This window comes from Heterodontus francisci, unplaced genomic scaffold, assembly GCF_036365525.1.
Source record: "Heterodontus francisci isolate sHetFra1 unplaced genomic scaffold, sHetFra1.hap1 HAP1_SCAFFOLD_61, whole genome shotgun sequence".
NCBI classification, from domain to species: Eukaryota; Metazoa; Chordata; class Chondrichthyes; order Heterodontiformes; family Heterodontidae; genus Heterodontus; species Heterodontus francisci.
Window position 1 is genome coordinate 6,277,618 of NW_027141441.1, and position 16,519 is coordinate 6,294,136.

The window sequence follows — 16,519 nt, forward strand, 5'->3', positions numbered from 1 at the left end:
TGAAGTGGGGCTTTGGGCATCCAACTTGTCTTCTGTCTCCGGCGACCTCCCCATACAGAATACCCTTGGGAATGTGTCATCTTCCACCCTGCGAACGAGCCTGAGCCAGCAAAGTCACCTCTGCTTGACGAGTGTGAGCATACTCGGTAGATTTGCTTTTGAAAGCATTGTTACATTTTTGATTTTGTCCAGTGTTTATTTGCGCAGTGTCTCACTGTCTTTTGCACAATTGCCTTGGCTAATTTCAAGTCATATAATGTTCTGGCTGCTGGTTTCATGTTGTGCATCAGGTCGGTTCTGCTTTTTGCTTCAATAACAGATGTCATCTCTGCTGAGTAGGTGGGGAAGAGACAGTTGCCCACCTCCTTCTGGAATGTGTCTTTGCAAAGTAGGTGTGGAAAGAGATGCAGTGGTTTTTGTCGAGGTTCATCCCAAGCACCTGTGTAACACAGGAGTCTGTGCTCTACGGGCTGTTCCCAGGGACGCACACCGAGATAAACATCAACTGCTGCTGGAGGACCATCAATTTGGTGATAGACTCTCTTTGGTCTGCCCTAAACATGCTGGTCTTCCAGCGCAAAAAGTTGTCCACGACCGAGTGTTGCAGACTGGCACATTCCAAGGTCCAGGACTACGTGCTGAGGGACACACTAAAGCTTGGGGTAGCCACTGCAAAGGCTCAATGGGGAAAGACCACTGTGTAAGGTCCCCCCGCCATAGTGAACTGGGCAGCTGGACTCATTGGAAACACCTCGTGCTGTATACACCAGATATGGGTTTGCTGTAAAATGTCCATGTCAGGTAAAATGGAGTGGAAGGGTTGTGAGGCAACTCACTCCTGTATTGAAGAAAACTGATTTCATTTGCACTTTTTGGAATGTCAACTTGGTGCTGTTTTGAACTGTTGTATAATGCATTTTTTACAGATTTATATGAATAAAGCATATTTTTAGGAATAAAAACCTGGCGATTCATATGCATAGTTCTTTGAAGGTGGCAGGACACATTGAGAAAGTAGTTAGCAAAGCATATGGGATCTTGGGCTTCATAAATAGAGGTACTGAGTACAAAAGTAGGGAAGTTATGCTGAACCTGTATAAATTTCTAGTTGGGCCACAACCAGAGAATTGCATCCAGTTCTAGTCAACACACTTTTGGAGGGATGTGAGTGTCCTTGAGAGGGTGGAGGAGATTTAACAGAATGGTTCCAGACATGAGGGATTTTAGCTGTAAGGTTAGGTTGGAGAAGCTGGGGTTGTTCTCCTTGCAGCAAAGGAGATTGAGGGGAGATTTGATAGACATGTACAAGATTATAATAAATATGACAGGTTTAGATAACTTACAGGGCGATGGGGATAGAGCGGGGGAATGGGACTGAATGGATTGATTTACATGGGCTTGATGGGCAAAATGACTTCCTGTACTGTAGTGACTCCAGGACTCAATGACTCTCTCTCCTTCTCTCTCTCTCTCTCTCTGTCTATCGCTTTACCTCTCTCTGCCTCTCTCTCTCTATCTGTCTTTAGCTGGTCCTCTAACTTTCTATCGCACTCTCTCTCTCTCTTTTTTTCACAATCTCTCTCTCCATTACACACATATTTGTCAATCACATGTCAAAGAAGGAAGCGTAATGAAGGAATGTCTGTGCCCTTGAAAATGTTTCCAGCAGAATAGTTAAATGTTTAAAGTTTCTGTTGGGAGTTTGACCTGAGATGGTGAGACACAAAGATGTGAGGTTATTAAAGTCTTCACCAAATGTAATAGGGAATAATTTTCTTCACTGGTGAACCCAAAGGAACAAATATGGCACAAGAATGAGAAAAGTCAGAGGATTGAGAAACATCCAATGGTTCTTCACATATACAAGTCAGCAGACCCACAGAAAAACAGTAGGTTGAGAGTTCAGATCCAGTGATAGACTTGACAAATATCGAGCTAGTGCTTTATTTTTTATAAACCCAACATCTGTCCACTTGGCTATTGCACCTCGTCTCGATGTATCTGATAATACTGATACTATTTGTATTCCACAGTTGCTTTGAAATCACAGGCAATATAAATGGATTGGGAATGTCAATGGTCATTAACCATTAATGGATTGGGAAAGTCAATGGACTGGAAAATATCAGTGGATTGGGAAATTCTATAGACTGAGTTATATCAATGGATTGGGACAGTTCAGTACATTGTGAAACATCAATGGATTAGGAAACAGGAATTAAAGGGACAGATGGAGTTCAACCTGGAAAAGTGTGAAGTGATTCATTTTGGAAGGTCGAATTTGAATGCAGAATACAGGCTTAAAGACAGGATGCTTGGTGGTGTGGAGGAACAGAGGGATCTTGGGGTCCATGTCCATAGATCGCTCAAAGTTGCCACCCAAGTTGATCGGGTTGTTAAGAAGGCGTATGGTGTGTTGGCTTTCATTAACAGGGGGATTGAGTTTAAGAGCCGCGAGGTTATGCTGCAGCTCTATCAAGCCCTGGTTAGACCACACTTGCAATATTGTGTTCAGTTCTGGTCGCCTCATTATAGGAAGGATGTGGAAGCTTTAGAGAGGGTGCAGAGGAGATTTACCAGGATGCTGCCTGGACTGGAGGGTATGTTTTACGAAGAAAGGTTGAGGGTGCTCGGGCTTTTCTCATTGGAACGAAGAAGGATGAGAGGTGACTTGATAGAGGGGTACAAGATGATGAGAGGCATAGATAGAGTGGATAGCCAGAGACTTTTTCCCAGGGCAGAAAGGGCTATCACCAGGGGGCATAATTTTAAGGTGATGGAGGAAGGTTTCGGGGAGATGTCAGAGGTAGGCTCTTTACACAGAGAGTGGTGGGTGCGTGGAATGCACTGCCAGCGGTGGTAGTAGAAGCAGATACATTAGGGACATTTAAGCGACTCTTGGATAGGTACATGGATGATAGTAGAATGAAGGGTATGTAGGATGTTTGATCTTAGAGTAGGTTAAAGGTTCGGCACAACATCATGGACCGATGGGCCTGTACTGTGCTGTACTGTTCTATGTTCGATGTTCCAGATGAAAGGATTGCATTAATTAATGGATGAGAATGTGGAGAGGCAGGAGAAAATGATGCCATTTTAGGGGGCCGGGGGTTAGTAGAAACAGACCAGGGCTATTTTACTCTCTATCTCATTCCTTTCTTCTATCTGGCTCATTATCACATCCTCTCTCTCTCAGAGCGGTGGGAATCACTGGAACCCACACTTGTTGCTCAGGTTGTTTGGTTCCGGGAAAATACAAGGTCCACATCAGATTGACAGGAAAGATAAATGTGATTCAGAGCCAATCATATTCCTTTTGGTGATGTGTGCTCAGCCTTGTTATATCAGCAAAGGCAGCAGGAAATGCAAATCCTGAAGAGTTTTGATAGAGTGAAGAAGGCGAAAGTGTTGCCAGTGACAGAAGGGTCAGTAACCAGAGGAAACACATTTAAAGTAATTAACAAAAGAATTAGAGTTGTGATGAGGAGATTGTTTTTTCAGCAGTGTGTTGTTCTGGTCTGGAATGCAATCCTGAAAGGTCAGTGGAAGCAGATTCAATGTTAACTCTAAATGGAATTGTATATATATCTGACATGGAAAACATAACAGGGCAATGGGGGAAAGGACAGGAGTGCGGGATGTGGGATTAATAGAATAGCTCTGTTAAATATCAAGCAAATGCACAGTAATAAGGTTCAGTGCTTGGACCTCAGTTATTTTCACTCTATCAATGGCAGAGAAGGCTCGAGGGACCATGTGGCTGCTCCTCATGTTCTTCCCAGTGTCCAGGATAAAGTGTAACATCACACTGATTTCCAGATGGCCAAAACAAATGCAACGGACATCTTTTCTGGAAACATCACATTTGAAGTGAGAAACTAATCATAAGGCACGGACGGGGATTAAACCCGTGATCTTCAGTTTACGAGACTGACGCCTTACCACTTGGCCACCATGCCTCTTGTTAATGGACACCTGAGGCTCCAGAGGAGGATTTGTGATTCTTTTTCAGTTTGGTTGAAACAGCATCGAGAAACATGCACAGAAATAAAGAGGGATTGTGGAATGGGAAACAGATCAGTCTCATTTACATCATCAGCATCATGAAATCTTCATTCAGACGTTCCATTCTCATCCTCAGCTTTTCTCACATCTGTACAATAATATAAGAGTGGACATTGGGTTGTTACTGGGCAGATTATATAAATAGACTATGTGCATCATCACAGGAAGTGATGTAATATAATCTGTACGGCACCTCATGAAGAGTTGTAGATGAAACTTTCAATGCAAGATGTGTAGAGTAAGCTCAGGTTATTTTAACCGTCAGATTCTTATAAATTGTGTACTAAGCCTTGACAGATATCAGAATATTATATGGGGGCCACAGTAAACCAAAGCAATGATGGAGAAATCTTTGCCTGTACCTTTGAAAAGGTCACTGGACTGAACCAAGCCGAGGAGTGGCCGAGATGGTTCCAGAGGTTTGCAAGGTATCGTACTGCATCGGGTCTCGTGCAGAAGCCAGACATGGAGCAGGTCAGTACACTATTGTCTGCCATGGAGGGATTGTGTAGGCTACGTGTGAAGAAGTTATTAAGGCACTCAAGACCTATTTTAATTGAGGAAAAAAATGTCATCGTGGAGCCAAAGTGAAAACGCTGCATTTGCTGACAATGCAACCACCAGGTGACGCTGTACTAGCACATGCGCAAATGCAGCCTCTTCCACTGAAACGTCACTGTCTGTGACATTCAGGCAGCTGCCAGGATTAAAGATGGAGCTACTCAATTTATCACAGAAAACAACTTCGACCCAAAAATCCCCTCAAAGGTTGCCATAGCCGCCTCCATCCCACCCCCAATAGTCCCCCGCTACCTCTTGCGCATTCGCCAGTTATATAGTACCAAGTCATCTTAATTCACCTAAAGTGAATTACTTTCGGAGCAGTGACTGTCATTTCATAAGCAAATATGGCACATATCTACACAATGGACATGTTTTGGTTGATACTCGGAGAACGTTGCGCTGTTTGAAGTCTCATCAGAAGGACAGCACCTCTGACAGTGCTGCACACCCTCTGTAATTCAGTGAGGTTTCATAGAGTCAGAGAGTTATACAGCAAAGAAACAGGCCCTTCGGCCATCGTGTCCGTGCCGGCCATCAAGTACCTGTCTATTCTAATCCCATTTTCCAGCACGTGGCCGTAGCCTTGTATTCTGTGGCGTTTTGAGTGCTCATCTAGATACTTCTTAAATGTTGTGAGTGTTCCTGCCTCTACCACTCCTTCACTCAATGTGTTCCAGATTCCAACCACCCTCGAGGTGAAACATTTTTTCCTCAAATCCCCTCTAAACAGTGCCATCCCATTCTCCGGACGATCATTCCCCGCTTCCCCCCATCCCACTCTCTGACTGCTCACTCCCCGCTTCCCCCACCACCTCCCCCATCCTGCTCTCTGGCCGCTCACACTCCAGGCCATGGGCTCTGCCGCTTCCCTCCTCTCGGCCACTTGCTCCAACATTGCCCCATCTCCCCTCGAGGCTCGCCTTGCTTTATCGGGTGGTGTGGTGAAGAATGATCGAATGTTGGAGCGAGAGGCCGAGAGGAGGGAAGCAGCATGGCTTAGAGCTAGTGTCTGGAGGGACGTGGGGGGGAAGCGGGGCGTGATTGGACGGAGAGAGGGCAGTGCGGGTGTGGGGGGGTAGCAAGCGGCCGGAGGGCGGGGGAGCAGGGTAGCGAGGAGCGGGCAGCGAGCGGCCTGGAGTGAGTGGCTGAGAGGGGGTAGAGAGTTTTCCTGCGCATGCGCCACTTCGTCCTGGAAGACGTAGGCTGAGCATGCGCAGCATCTCAGAGCGCAGGAGACTGTTTGTGCATGTGCGCAGCTTGGAGCGCTCTGATGACGTCGGCTGGCCGCTGCATTGTCAGGAATCACTTTGAATTTAATAAGCGTACAAAACAGAAAGGGGAGAGTATTCATTCATTTATCAATGACTTGTACAAACTCACGGAGGTTTGTGAATACAGCAACTTAAGAGAAGAGCTGAATGGAGACAGGATTGTGTTCGGGATATTAGACAACACCCTTTCAGATCATCTACAGTCCAGGGCTGATCTCACATTAACGAAAGAGTTTCAATTGAGCAGACAAACAGAGGTTAGAAAGTTTAACCAATCCGTTGTTCGAGGGGACAGGGAGAGTCTGATCTCCAGAGTTGCAGACTCAATTGAATTTGTTCAGAAAACAAAAGGAAAAATTAGTGGTAAAAGACAAGAAAGACGGGAAGAGCATCTAGTGGTAGCTGCAACCAATTGCAGTCGGTGTGGCCGAGAGAGACACAAGTGGGAAAACTGCCTCGCCAAAGAAGCTGAGTGTTTTTCCTGCAGAAAGATGGGACACTTTCAGTCAGTGTGTGGCAGTAAAATACCAGCACTGAATATAATTAAAGGGAAATCCCCAGAGAGCAAAAACATTAATGAAGTACAGGATATCCAAAGTGTGGAAATACATTTTTTAGGTGAAATCCAGGAAATAAAGTGAGAGTTGCTGGACGACATAAATTCTGAAATATTTTAAGATAGATGTAGATAGATTCTTGATAAACAAGGGGGTGAAAGGTTATCGGGGGCAAGTGGGAATGTGGAGTTGAGGTTACAATCAGATCAGCCATGATCTTATTGAATGGTGGAGCAGACTCGAGGGGCCGAGTGGTCTACTCCTGCTCCGAATTGGTATGTTTGTATGTAAGAAAACATGTTCTAGATACAATGAGAACTATCATTTGTTTGGAATTGGATTTGAAACCCCCTTTTATCAAAAGGTGATAGAGCTTTAATTTTTCTACAATTAACAGACAAATCCTTGTGGAGTTGAGATTGACAGAAATAATGGGCTGGATTCTATGGAGCCCTCAACGTCGAGATCTGTGGTGGGGGTGGGGTGGGAGCCGCCTGAAGATGGCCCTGAATGAGGCCCGCCATGGACCTCAACGTCGGCAGGGCCTGGCTCGATATTGCCTGCGACGGCGAGGCGTTGTGGGGGGACCCCCACCGCTCGGCAACGGGACCACAAACCTGCATTAATTATTATCCCATCACTTCCTGATATCCAGCTGCGATCTTCAGCCCGGTGACCGGCACTGCCGTGCCTTCGGAGCCCCATCCGGGGAAATGAGGTGCAACACTGGTGGGGAGGGGGGAGAAGGTAAGTTTCTCAGTGTGGGGGAGGGGGGACGGAGTCAAACTAATGTCATGGGTGTAGGGGATGGTGGGAAGGGTTATAGTTTACTTTTGGGCGGAAGGTCAGATGGTAAATGTAGGTTTTGGGAGGGAAGGGCAAATAATTAATTTAACTGTTATTGGGGGGATGGGAGAGAGGCAAAAGCAATGTATTTATTTCATTTCATTTAATCTTCCTTTAAATATTTTCCAGTAGGACTAACAGCCCTTTAAAAATGGCTGACACTCCACTACAGTACTAAGGCAGTGCTGCACTATCAGAAATGCTGTTTTTCAGGTGAAACAGAAAACTGAGGATCCCTCTGCCCTCTCAGGTGGATGTTAAAGGTACCATGGCACTATTTCAGAGAATAGAAGCGGAATTATTTCTGGGGTGCTGGTCATTGTTTAACCCTGAATCAACATCACTTAAAAACAGATTATCTCGTTTTTATCACATTGTTGTTTCTGGGAGCTTGCTGTGCGCACATTGGCCACCATGTTTCCTACATGACTACAGTGACTACACTTGGAAAGTCCTTCATTGGCTGTAAAAGGCTTTGCAACGTCCTGTGCTCGTGAAATGCAAGTCTTGCTTTTTCCATTGTTATCAGTGTCATTGTGATCAAAAGATCGGATGTGTGAACACAAAGTTTAAATCAATTTTGATTAAAATAATGTAAAAGCATCTATATTCTTGCACTGTACTTAATAATCTCCATCTTCCTATCCTTACAGAGTGCAATGTCATCGACCCTGAAATTGATTCCAGAAAGTTTAAGGCACAGAAAGAGGCCACTTGGCCCTCAGACAATTTCAGCCCCGTTCTGATGAAAGGTCACAGATCACAAACGTTAACTTTGTTTCTCTCTCCACAGATGCTGCCAGACCTGCTGAGTATTTCCAGCATTTTCTGTTTTTATTTCAGATTTCCAGTATCTGCAGTATTTTGCTTCTGTGTTAATTTGAAAGTTAAAACTGAACCACCTGTTTACAATTCACACTGGGGTCTCCCATGAAATAATTCTGTATAGTATTGATATAATGAATACAGATTCCGACACAGAGCTTCCTGTGGGGGATATTGGGGATATGAAAACCAGCAGACTCTGCAGGAATTTCCACTGGGAGCACAAATTCACAAAATCTACCTTTTATATATCGATTCATTTTGATTGTCCTTCTGGAAAATTATTTTGAAACAATTTAAACATCAACCCACAGCTCCATGACTGGGTCAATTATGAGGTCATCCTCTGACAGGTCATGTGACAGCTGGAGCCACAAGACATCAGAACCAGATTTGTGACTGGAGTAAAACCCGGAATCCTTTCCCAATGGCTTTTCAAATAAAGCTGTTGCTGTTTGAAAACACAGCAGTTAAACTTTCTGCCTGACCATGAGGGGAGCTAGGGAGAAATTTACAAAACTCAATCCTTCAACAAAATAGTTCAAAAATCATTCATATCGAAATCATGTGAGGATTCATATGCAGTAGCGAAACAAGCAAAATACAGAAAGTACAGAGGAGAGCTGAAAAAGGAAATGAGATCAGCAAGAGAATGTATGAGAAAAGATTAGCAGGTCACATAACTGGGAACACTGAAGTATTTTACCAACATATGGACAGTCAGTGAAAGGGAAGATCAATTAGGAGATCCTGTGGAGACAGAGGGTGTGGCTGAGGCACTAATTAAGTATCACAAAATAAGCGGATGCTGCAAATGTCACAGTCAAGGAGGAGGAAGTGAAGAAATTGGACAGGATGGAAATAGATAAAGAGGAGACAATTACAAGGTTGGCAGCTCTCACAGTAGAAAAGTCACCCAGTTTGAATGGGTTGCATCCTGGGTTGCTGAGGGAAGTAAGGGTGGAAATATCAGAGTCTCGAACCACAATCTTTCAATCCTCCTTAAATATGGGAATATTGCCAGAGGACTGGAGGATGCAGGTAAGCTTGGGTAGTTCGATCTTAGTTTAATTTGACCATTTTTATAATGTATCCATTGTAATAACTAACAAGGTCAAGAAAGCCATTTTATAATTAACACATGACCAAAGGAGCCATTTTGTGTTCAGTACTAATGTGCCGTGTGGAGGACACTATTTGTGCTTAAACATTAACACAACACGGGAAGAAACGGTTACCGATTATAAGCTCTCACTCAATTGGTGCAGAGTATGAGCACCAGGGGTTACTTCTGACAGTTGAAGAGATCATCGCATCTCATTGGATAGCTACCACCCACTCCAAGCTGGGCAGCTCCCAATCAGTTAGGTGCTGTCCTGCCACAACCTGCTTGCTTCAATGGGTGCTTGGAGCTTAGAGAGTCATCTCTCAACAGGCGGATCGATAATCAATGCATCAAGAAAAACAAGCTCAACAAAGAAGACACCAGTCCTTCGCATCACAAGCTGGAATGTGAGGACCATGTGTCCTGGCCTTACTGACACCCTTCTGCAGGTTGATGACACACACAAGACAGCTTTGATGGACAAAGAACTCACAAGGCTCAATGTGGACATTGCTGTGCTGCAAGAAACTAGACTCGTCCAAAGTGGATCCCTCAAAGAGAAACACTACACCTTCTTCTGGCAGGGGAAAGCCCAAGAGGCAACTCGTGAGCATGGAGTGGTTTTCACAGTAAAAAAACACGCCACTTGAGATGAGTGAACCAGCCACAGTAGGCTCAGAGAGACTTCTTACTCTTCACTTGTCAACAAGCGTGGGCCCAGTTAATCGCATGTGCATCTATGTCCCGACACTCACCTCCACCCCAGATGTCAAGGATCAATTCTATGTGACACTTGATACTGCCATCAGTAGAATTCCCAGCACTGAGGGACTGTACCTTCTAGGAGACTTCAACACAAGCTTGGGTACTGACTACACAGCTTTGCCAATGTGCATAGAGCACCAGGGGATTGGCAAGATGAATGAAAATGGACAGAGTTTGCTGGAGCTATGCTGTCACCATGGATTCTGTGTGATGAACAGCTACTTCCAGGTCAATCTGTGCTACAAGGTGTCCTGGAGACATCCGAGATCATGCCATTGGCACCAGCTAGACCTTATCATCACCAGACATACCACCCTCAGCAGTGTCCTCATCACTCACAGCTATCACAGCGCTGACTGTGACACTGAGCACTCCCTGGTGTGTAACAAGGTCAGGCTTCAGCCAAGGAAGCTTCATCCATCCAAGAAGAACGTCGTCCTCAGATCAACACTTGACGAACCACTGATCCAGAAAGGACCCAGGAGTTCCTCAACATCCTCGATCAGGCTCTTTCAGACAACAATGCTCAAGGTCTCAGTGCGGTGTCAAAGTGGAATCATCTGTTAACAACCAGATGGAAAGGTGAGTGGAACATTACCTTAAACTCTACATAACGGAGAATATTGTCATTGAAGTGGCTCTCAGTGCCATTCCAGACTTCCCTGTCATGGAGGAGCTGGACAGTGACCCCACCATAGTGGAGCTCAACAAAGCCATTGACCATCTTGCCAGTGGTAAAGCCCCGGGAAATGATGGTATTCCACCTGGAATCATCAAGAGTGGAAAAGCGGTTCTCCTGCAGCATCTCCATGAACTTCTGTGTCTCTGTTGGAAGGAAAGATCTGCACCTCAAAACATGCGTGATGCAAACTTTGTCACCTTGTACAACAATAAGGGGGAATCGCAGTGACTGCAGCAATTAGCGAGGCATCTCCTTGCTAAGTATTGTGGGGAAGGTCTTTGCTCGCATTGCTCTGACCAGATTGCAGACCCTGGCATCACACATCTATCCTGAGTCTCAGTGCAGCTTCAGAGCTGGTAGATCGACAGTCGACATGATTGTCTCACTTCGGCAGTTACAGGAGAAGTACTGTGAACAGTACAGACCACTCTACATTGTCTTTACATATGAACATACGAATTAGGAGCAGGAGTGGGCCACTCGTCCCTTCGAGCCTGCTTCACCATTCAATAAGCTCATGGCTGAACTGATTACCCAACATTTCCATCTACCTCCGATAACCTTTCACCCCCTTGCAGATAAAGAATCTATCCATCTCTCCCTTAAAAATATTCAAAGACTCTGCTTCCACCGCCTTTTGAGGAAGAAAATTCCAAATACTCACGACCCTCTGAGGGGGAAAATTGCTCCTCATCTCTGTCTTAAATGGGTGACCCCTTATTTTTAAACAGTGACCCCTAGCTCTAGATTCTCCCACAAGGGGAAACATCCTTTCCACATCCACCCTGTCAAAACCCCTCAGGATCTTGTATGTTTCAATCATGTCGCCTCTTTCTCTTCTAAACTCTAGTGGATACGAACCTAGCCTGTCCAATCTTTCCTCGTAAGACAGCCCACCCATTCCATGTATTCGTCCAGTAAACCTTCTCTGTACTACCTCCAATGCATTTACATCCTTCCATAAATAAGGAGACCAGTACTGTACTCAGTGTTGCAGAAGAGGTCTCACCAATGCCCTGTATAGCTGAAGCATAACCTCCCTACTACTGTATTCAATTCCCCTGGCGATAAATGATAACATTCTATTAGCTTTCCTAATTGCGTGCTGTACCTGCAGACTAACCTTTTGCGATTCGTGTACTAGGACACCCAGATCCCCTGCATCTCAGATCTCTGCAATCTCTCACCATTTAGATAATATGCTTTTTTATTCTTCCTGCCAAAGTGGACAATTTCCCACTTTCCCACATTATACTCCATTTGCCAGGTCTTTGCCCAGTCACTTAACCTATCTATATCCCTTTGTAGCCCCCTTATGTCCTCTTCACAACCTACTTTCCTACCTATCTTTGTCATCAGCAAATTTAGCAACCATACTTTTGGTCCCTTCATCAAAGTCATTTCGAGAATTGTAGAAGGTTGAGGCCCCAGCACAGATCCCTGTGGACCACTCGTTACTTCTTGCCAACCAGAAAATGACCCATTTATGCTGACTCTCTGTTTCCTGTCAGCTAGCCAATCCTCTATCCATGCCAATATGTTACCCCTGACACCATGAGCTTTTATTTTCTGCATTAACCTTTGATATGTCACCTTATCCTTCTGGAAATCTAAGTAAAATACATCCACCGGTTCCCCTTTATCCACAGCACATGTAACTCCCTCAAAGAACTCCAATAAATTGGTTAAACATGATTTCCCTTTCACAAAACCATGTTGACTCTGCCTGATTACCTTTATTTTTTCTAAATGCCCTGCTATAACATCTTCAGTAATCGCTCCTAACATTTTCCCTGAGACAGATGTTAAGCTAACTGGCCTGTCGTTTCCTGCTTTCTGTCTCCCTCCCTTTTTGAATAAATGAATTACATTCGCTACTTTCCAATCTATCAGAACCTTCCCGAAGCGAGGGAATTTTGGAAAATTAAAACCAGCGCATCAACTATCTCACTAGCCACTTCAGGACCTGGCGACTTGTCAGCCCGCAGCTCCAACAATTTGTTTAGTACCACTTCACTGGTGATTGTAATTTTCTTGAGTTCCTCCCTCCCTTCCATTTCCTGACTTACAGCTAATACTGGGATGTTATTTGTATCCTCAATAGTGAAGACCAATCCAAAGTATCTGTTCAATTCATCTGCCATCTCTTAATTATCCATTATTAATTCCCCAGACACACTTTCCATAGGACCAACACTCACTTTGTTAACTCTTTTCTTTTTAAAATATCTATCGAAACTCTTACTAGTTGTCTTTATATTTCTCGCTAGCTTTCTCTCATACTCTAATTTTACCTTCCTTATCAATCTTTTAGTCATTCTTTGCTGTTTTTTTTATATTCTGTCCAGTCTTCTGACCTGCCTCCCATCTTTGCACAATTATAGGCTTTTTCTTTAAGTTTGATAGTATCTTTAACTGTTTTCCTGAACCATGGATGGTGAGTCCCACCTTTGGAATTTTTCTTTCTCGTTGAAATATATCTATTCTGTGTATTCTGAAATTTTCCTTAAATGTCTGCCACTGCATCTCTATTGACTTATCCCTGAACCTAATTTGCCAGTTCACTTTAGCTAGCTCTGCTTTCATGCCCTTATAATTGCCCTTATTTAAGTTTAAAATACTCGTTTGGGAGCCACTCTTCTCTCCCTCAAACTGAATGTAAAATTCAATCATATTATGATCGCTACTACCTAGGGGCACCTTAACTACGAGGTCATTAATTAATCCTATCTCGTTGCACAATGCCAGGTCTAGTATAGCCTGCTCTCAGGTTGGCTCCAGAACTTATTTTTCCAAGAAATTATCCCAAAAACATTCTATGTACTCCTCATCTAGGCTAACTCTGCCCATCAGAATTTCCAGTCTATATGTAGATTAAAATCCCCCATAATTATTGCTGCACCTTTCTGACAAGCTGCCATTATTTCTTTTTTTATACCCCATCCTACAGTGTGGTTAATGTTAGGTGGCCTGGACACCACTCCCACAAGTGACTTCTTGCCAGTATTATTTCTCATCTCAACTCAAACTGCTTCTGCATCGTGATCTCCTGAACTTAGGTCATCCCTCTCTATTGCGCTAATACCATCATTAATTAACAGAGTTACCCCATCACCTTTTCCAAGCTTCCTGTCCTTCCTAAATGCCATGTCACCTCCAATATTCTCATCCCAATCTCTGTCGCCCTGCAGCCATGTCTCTGTAATGACTATCAGATCGTACTTATTTATTCTATTTGTGCTCTCTGTTCATCTGTTTTGTTTCGAAAGTTCCATGCATTCAGATACAGAGCACTTAGTTTTGTCCTTTTATTATTTTTGTGACCTCTAGCCTTATCTGTTGATTTACTCTTAGATTTGTACATTCAGTCCCTTCCTGTCACAGTCTGTTTATCATTTCCCATATTTATACCTTTCTCTCTTGCCTTGCCTCTCCTCCTTGATTCACCATATCTTCCCAAATTTGATCCCTTGCCCCCACTATTCAGTTTAAAACCGTCTCTACGTCCCTCGTTACGTGGCTCGCGAGAACACCGGCACCAGCACGGTTTTGGTGTAGACCGTCCCAACGGTACAGCCACCTCTTTCCCCAGTACTGGTGCCAATGCCCCACGAACCAGAACCCACTACTACCACACCAGTCTTTCAGCCACACATTACTTTCTCTAATCTTATTTGTCCTATGCCAATTTGCACATGGCTCAGGTAATAATCCAGAGATGATTACCTTTGAGGTTCTGCTTCTTAATTTGGTGCCTAGTTCCTCATACTGACTATGCAGAACCTCTATCCTTATCCTGCCTATGTCGTTGGTACCGACATGGAACACGACAACTGGATCCTCCCCCTCCCATTGTATGTTTCGCTCCAGCCCTGAGCAGACGTCCTGAATCCTGGCACCGGCAGGCAACACAGCCGTCTGGACTCTTGCTCTTTGCTGCAGAGAACAGTGTTAATCCACCTTAATATACTGTCCCCTACTACCACTACATTCCTTTTTTCTCACACTTTGAGCCGCAAACACTTTTTTTTAATTTTCAAAATATACTTTATTCATAAAAATCTGCAAATATTACATTGCCAAACAGTTTCAAACAGCACCAAAAAATACAAACATTGCAAGGGAGATCAGTTTCCTTCTCTCCTATCATGAGTTTCTTCACAACCCTTCCATTTCACTATTGTCATGCCAATTACAGTTTTACATTTACAGCAAAAGAAAATATCAACGATACAGTTCGAGGGATTTCCCATGGATCCAGCCCCTCAGTTCAGCTTGGTGGGGGGACCTTACACTGTGGTCTTTCCCCATTGAGCCTTTGCTGCGGCTGCTCCAAGCTTTAGTGCGTCCCTCAGCACGTAGTCCTGGACCTTGGAATGTGCCAGTCTGCAACATTCGGTGGTGGACAACACTTTGCGCTGGAAGACCAGCAAGTTTCGGGCAGACCAAAGGGCGTCTTTCACCGAATTGATAGTGCTCCAGCAGCAGTTGATGTTTGTCTCGGTGAGCGTCCCTGGGAACAGCCCTGAGAGCACAGACTCCTGTGTTACAGAGCTGCTTGGGATGAACATCGACAAAAACCACTGCATCTCTTTCCACACCTGCTTTGCAAAGACACATTCCAGGAGGAGGTGGGCGACCGTCTCTTCCCCACCACAGCCAACGCGGGGGCACTGTGCGGAGGGGGCGAGACTTCGGGTGTGCAGGAAGGATCTGACGGAAAGGGCCCGTCTCACCACCAGCCAAGCTACGTCTTGGTGCTTGTTTGAAAGTTCTGGTGATGAGGCATTCCGCCAAATGCCTTTGACGGTCTGCTCGGGGAACCATCCGACAGGATCCACCATCTCCTATTCCCGTAGGCCCTTGAGGACATTCCCTGCAGACCACTGCCTGATGGACCGGTGGTCAAAGGTGTTTTGCTGCAGAAACTAAACACTTTTTTTTTTATTTCCAAAATATACTTTATTCATAAACATCTGTAAAAATTACATTGCCAAACAGTTTCCAAACAGCACCAAAAATACAAACATTGCAAGGGATATCAGTTTCCTTCAATACTCTCATGAGTTTCTTCCCAACCCTTCCGTTTCACAATTGTCATGTCAATTACAGTTTTACATTTACAGCAAAATGGACCTTAATCACTTACAGATACTCATCAAACATGCAGCTTTTTCCAAACCAATCAACTACCTGCTTGCCTGTGATGTCACAGCTCAACAGATCCTCACCAAACAGCTCCTTCCACTGCACCAAAGCAAGAACCAAATCCTGTCAACTCACCCCAGCGGCGCTCTGTTTCCCTGCTCTCACTCTCCATTGGAATATCACTTTTTGATTTTTTTCCCCAGCTCTGCTCCTGCTGTGCTCCTCTCTCTCTCTGAGTCGGTGCTTTTGACACACTTGTTAACTCTCTGTTCCGTCGTGCTCTTCTGTCTCTGGTCCAAAATCTGACTCTGGTGGGATTTGAACCCACAACCTTTGAATGCCTTCTTTATCACTATTTAGAAGTCCAACACGCTATCCATTGCGCCACAGAGACGCACATATTTTGATAAACATCACCAAGGCCTTTGATCATGTCAGCAGAGACGGACTCTTCAATTTGCGATGGAAACTCGGCTGCCCTCCTGAACTCTTGGGTATCATCTCTTCTTTCCACGAGAACATGCACAGTTCCATCAGTTACAATGAGCAACATCAGACACTTTCAAGATCAGCAGTGAGGTAAAGCAAGGCTGCGTGCTGGCGCCAACTCTCTTAGGAACAGAGGAACATAGGAGTCGGCCATTCAGCCCGTCGAGCCTTTTCTGCCATTCAATTCGATCATGGCTGATCA

The 16,519-nt window shown here is 44.5% G+C and overlaps 2 non-coding genes across 2 annotated transcripts; both read right to left on the reverse strand.

Annotated features, from left to right (window-relative positions):
• Positions 1-3,887: 3,887 nt before the first annotated feature.
• Positions 3,888-3,959, reverse strand: trnat-cgu (transfer RNA threonine (anticodon CGU)). Its single transcript has one exon. It is a non-coding gene; the product is annotated as a tRNA-Thr (tRNA).
• Positions 3,960-16,131: 12,172 nt separating this feature from the next.
• On the reverse strand, positions 16,132-16,222 carry trnar-ucu (transfer RNA arginine (anticodon UCU)). Its single transcript is given in 2 exon segments — positions 16,132-16,167; positions 16,186-16,222. It is a non-coding gene; the product is annotated as a tRNA-Arg (tRNA).
• Between the last annotated feature and the right edge of the window lie 297 nt (positions 16,223-16,519).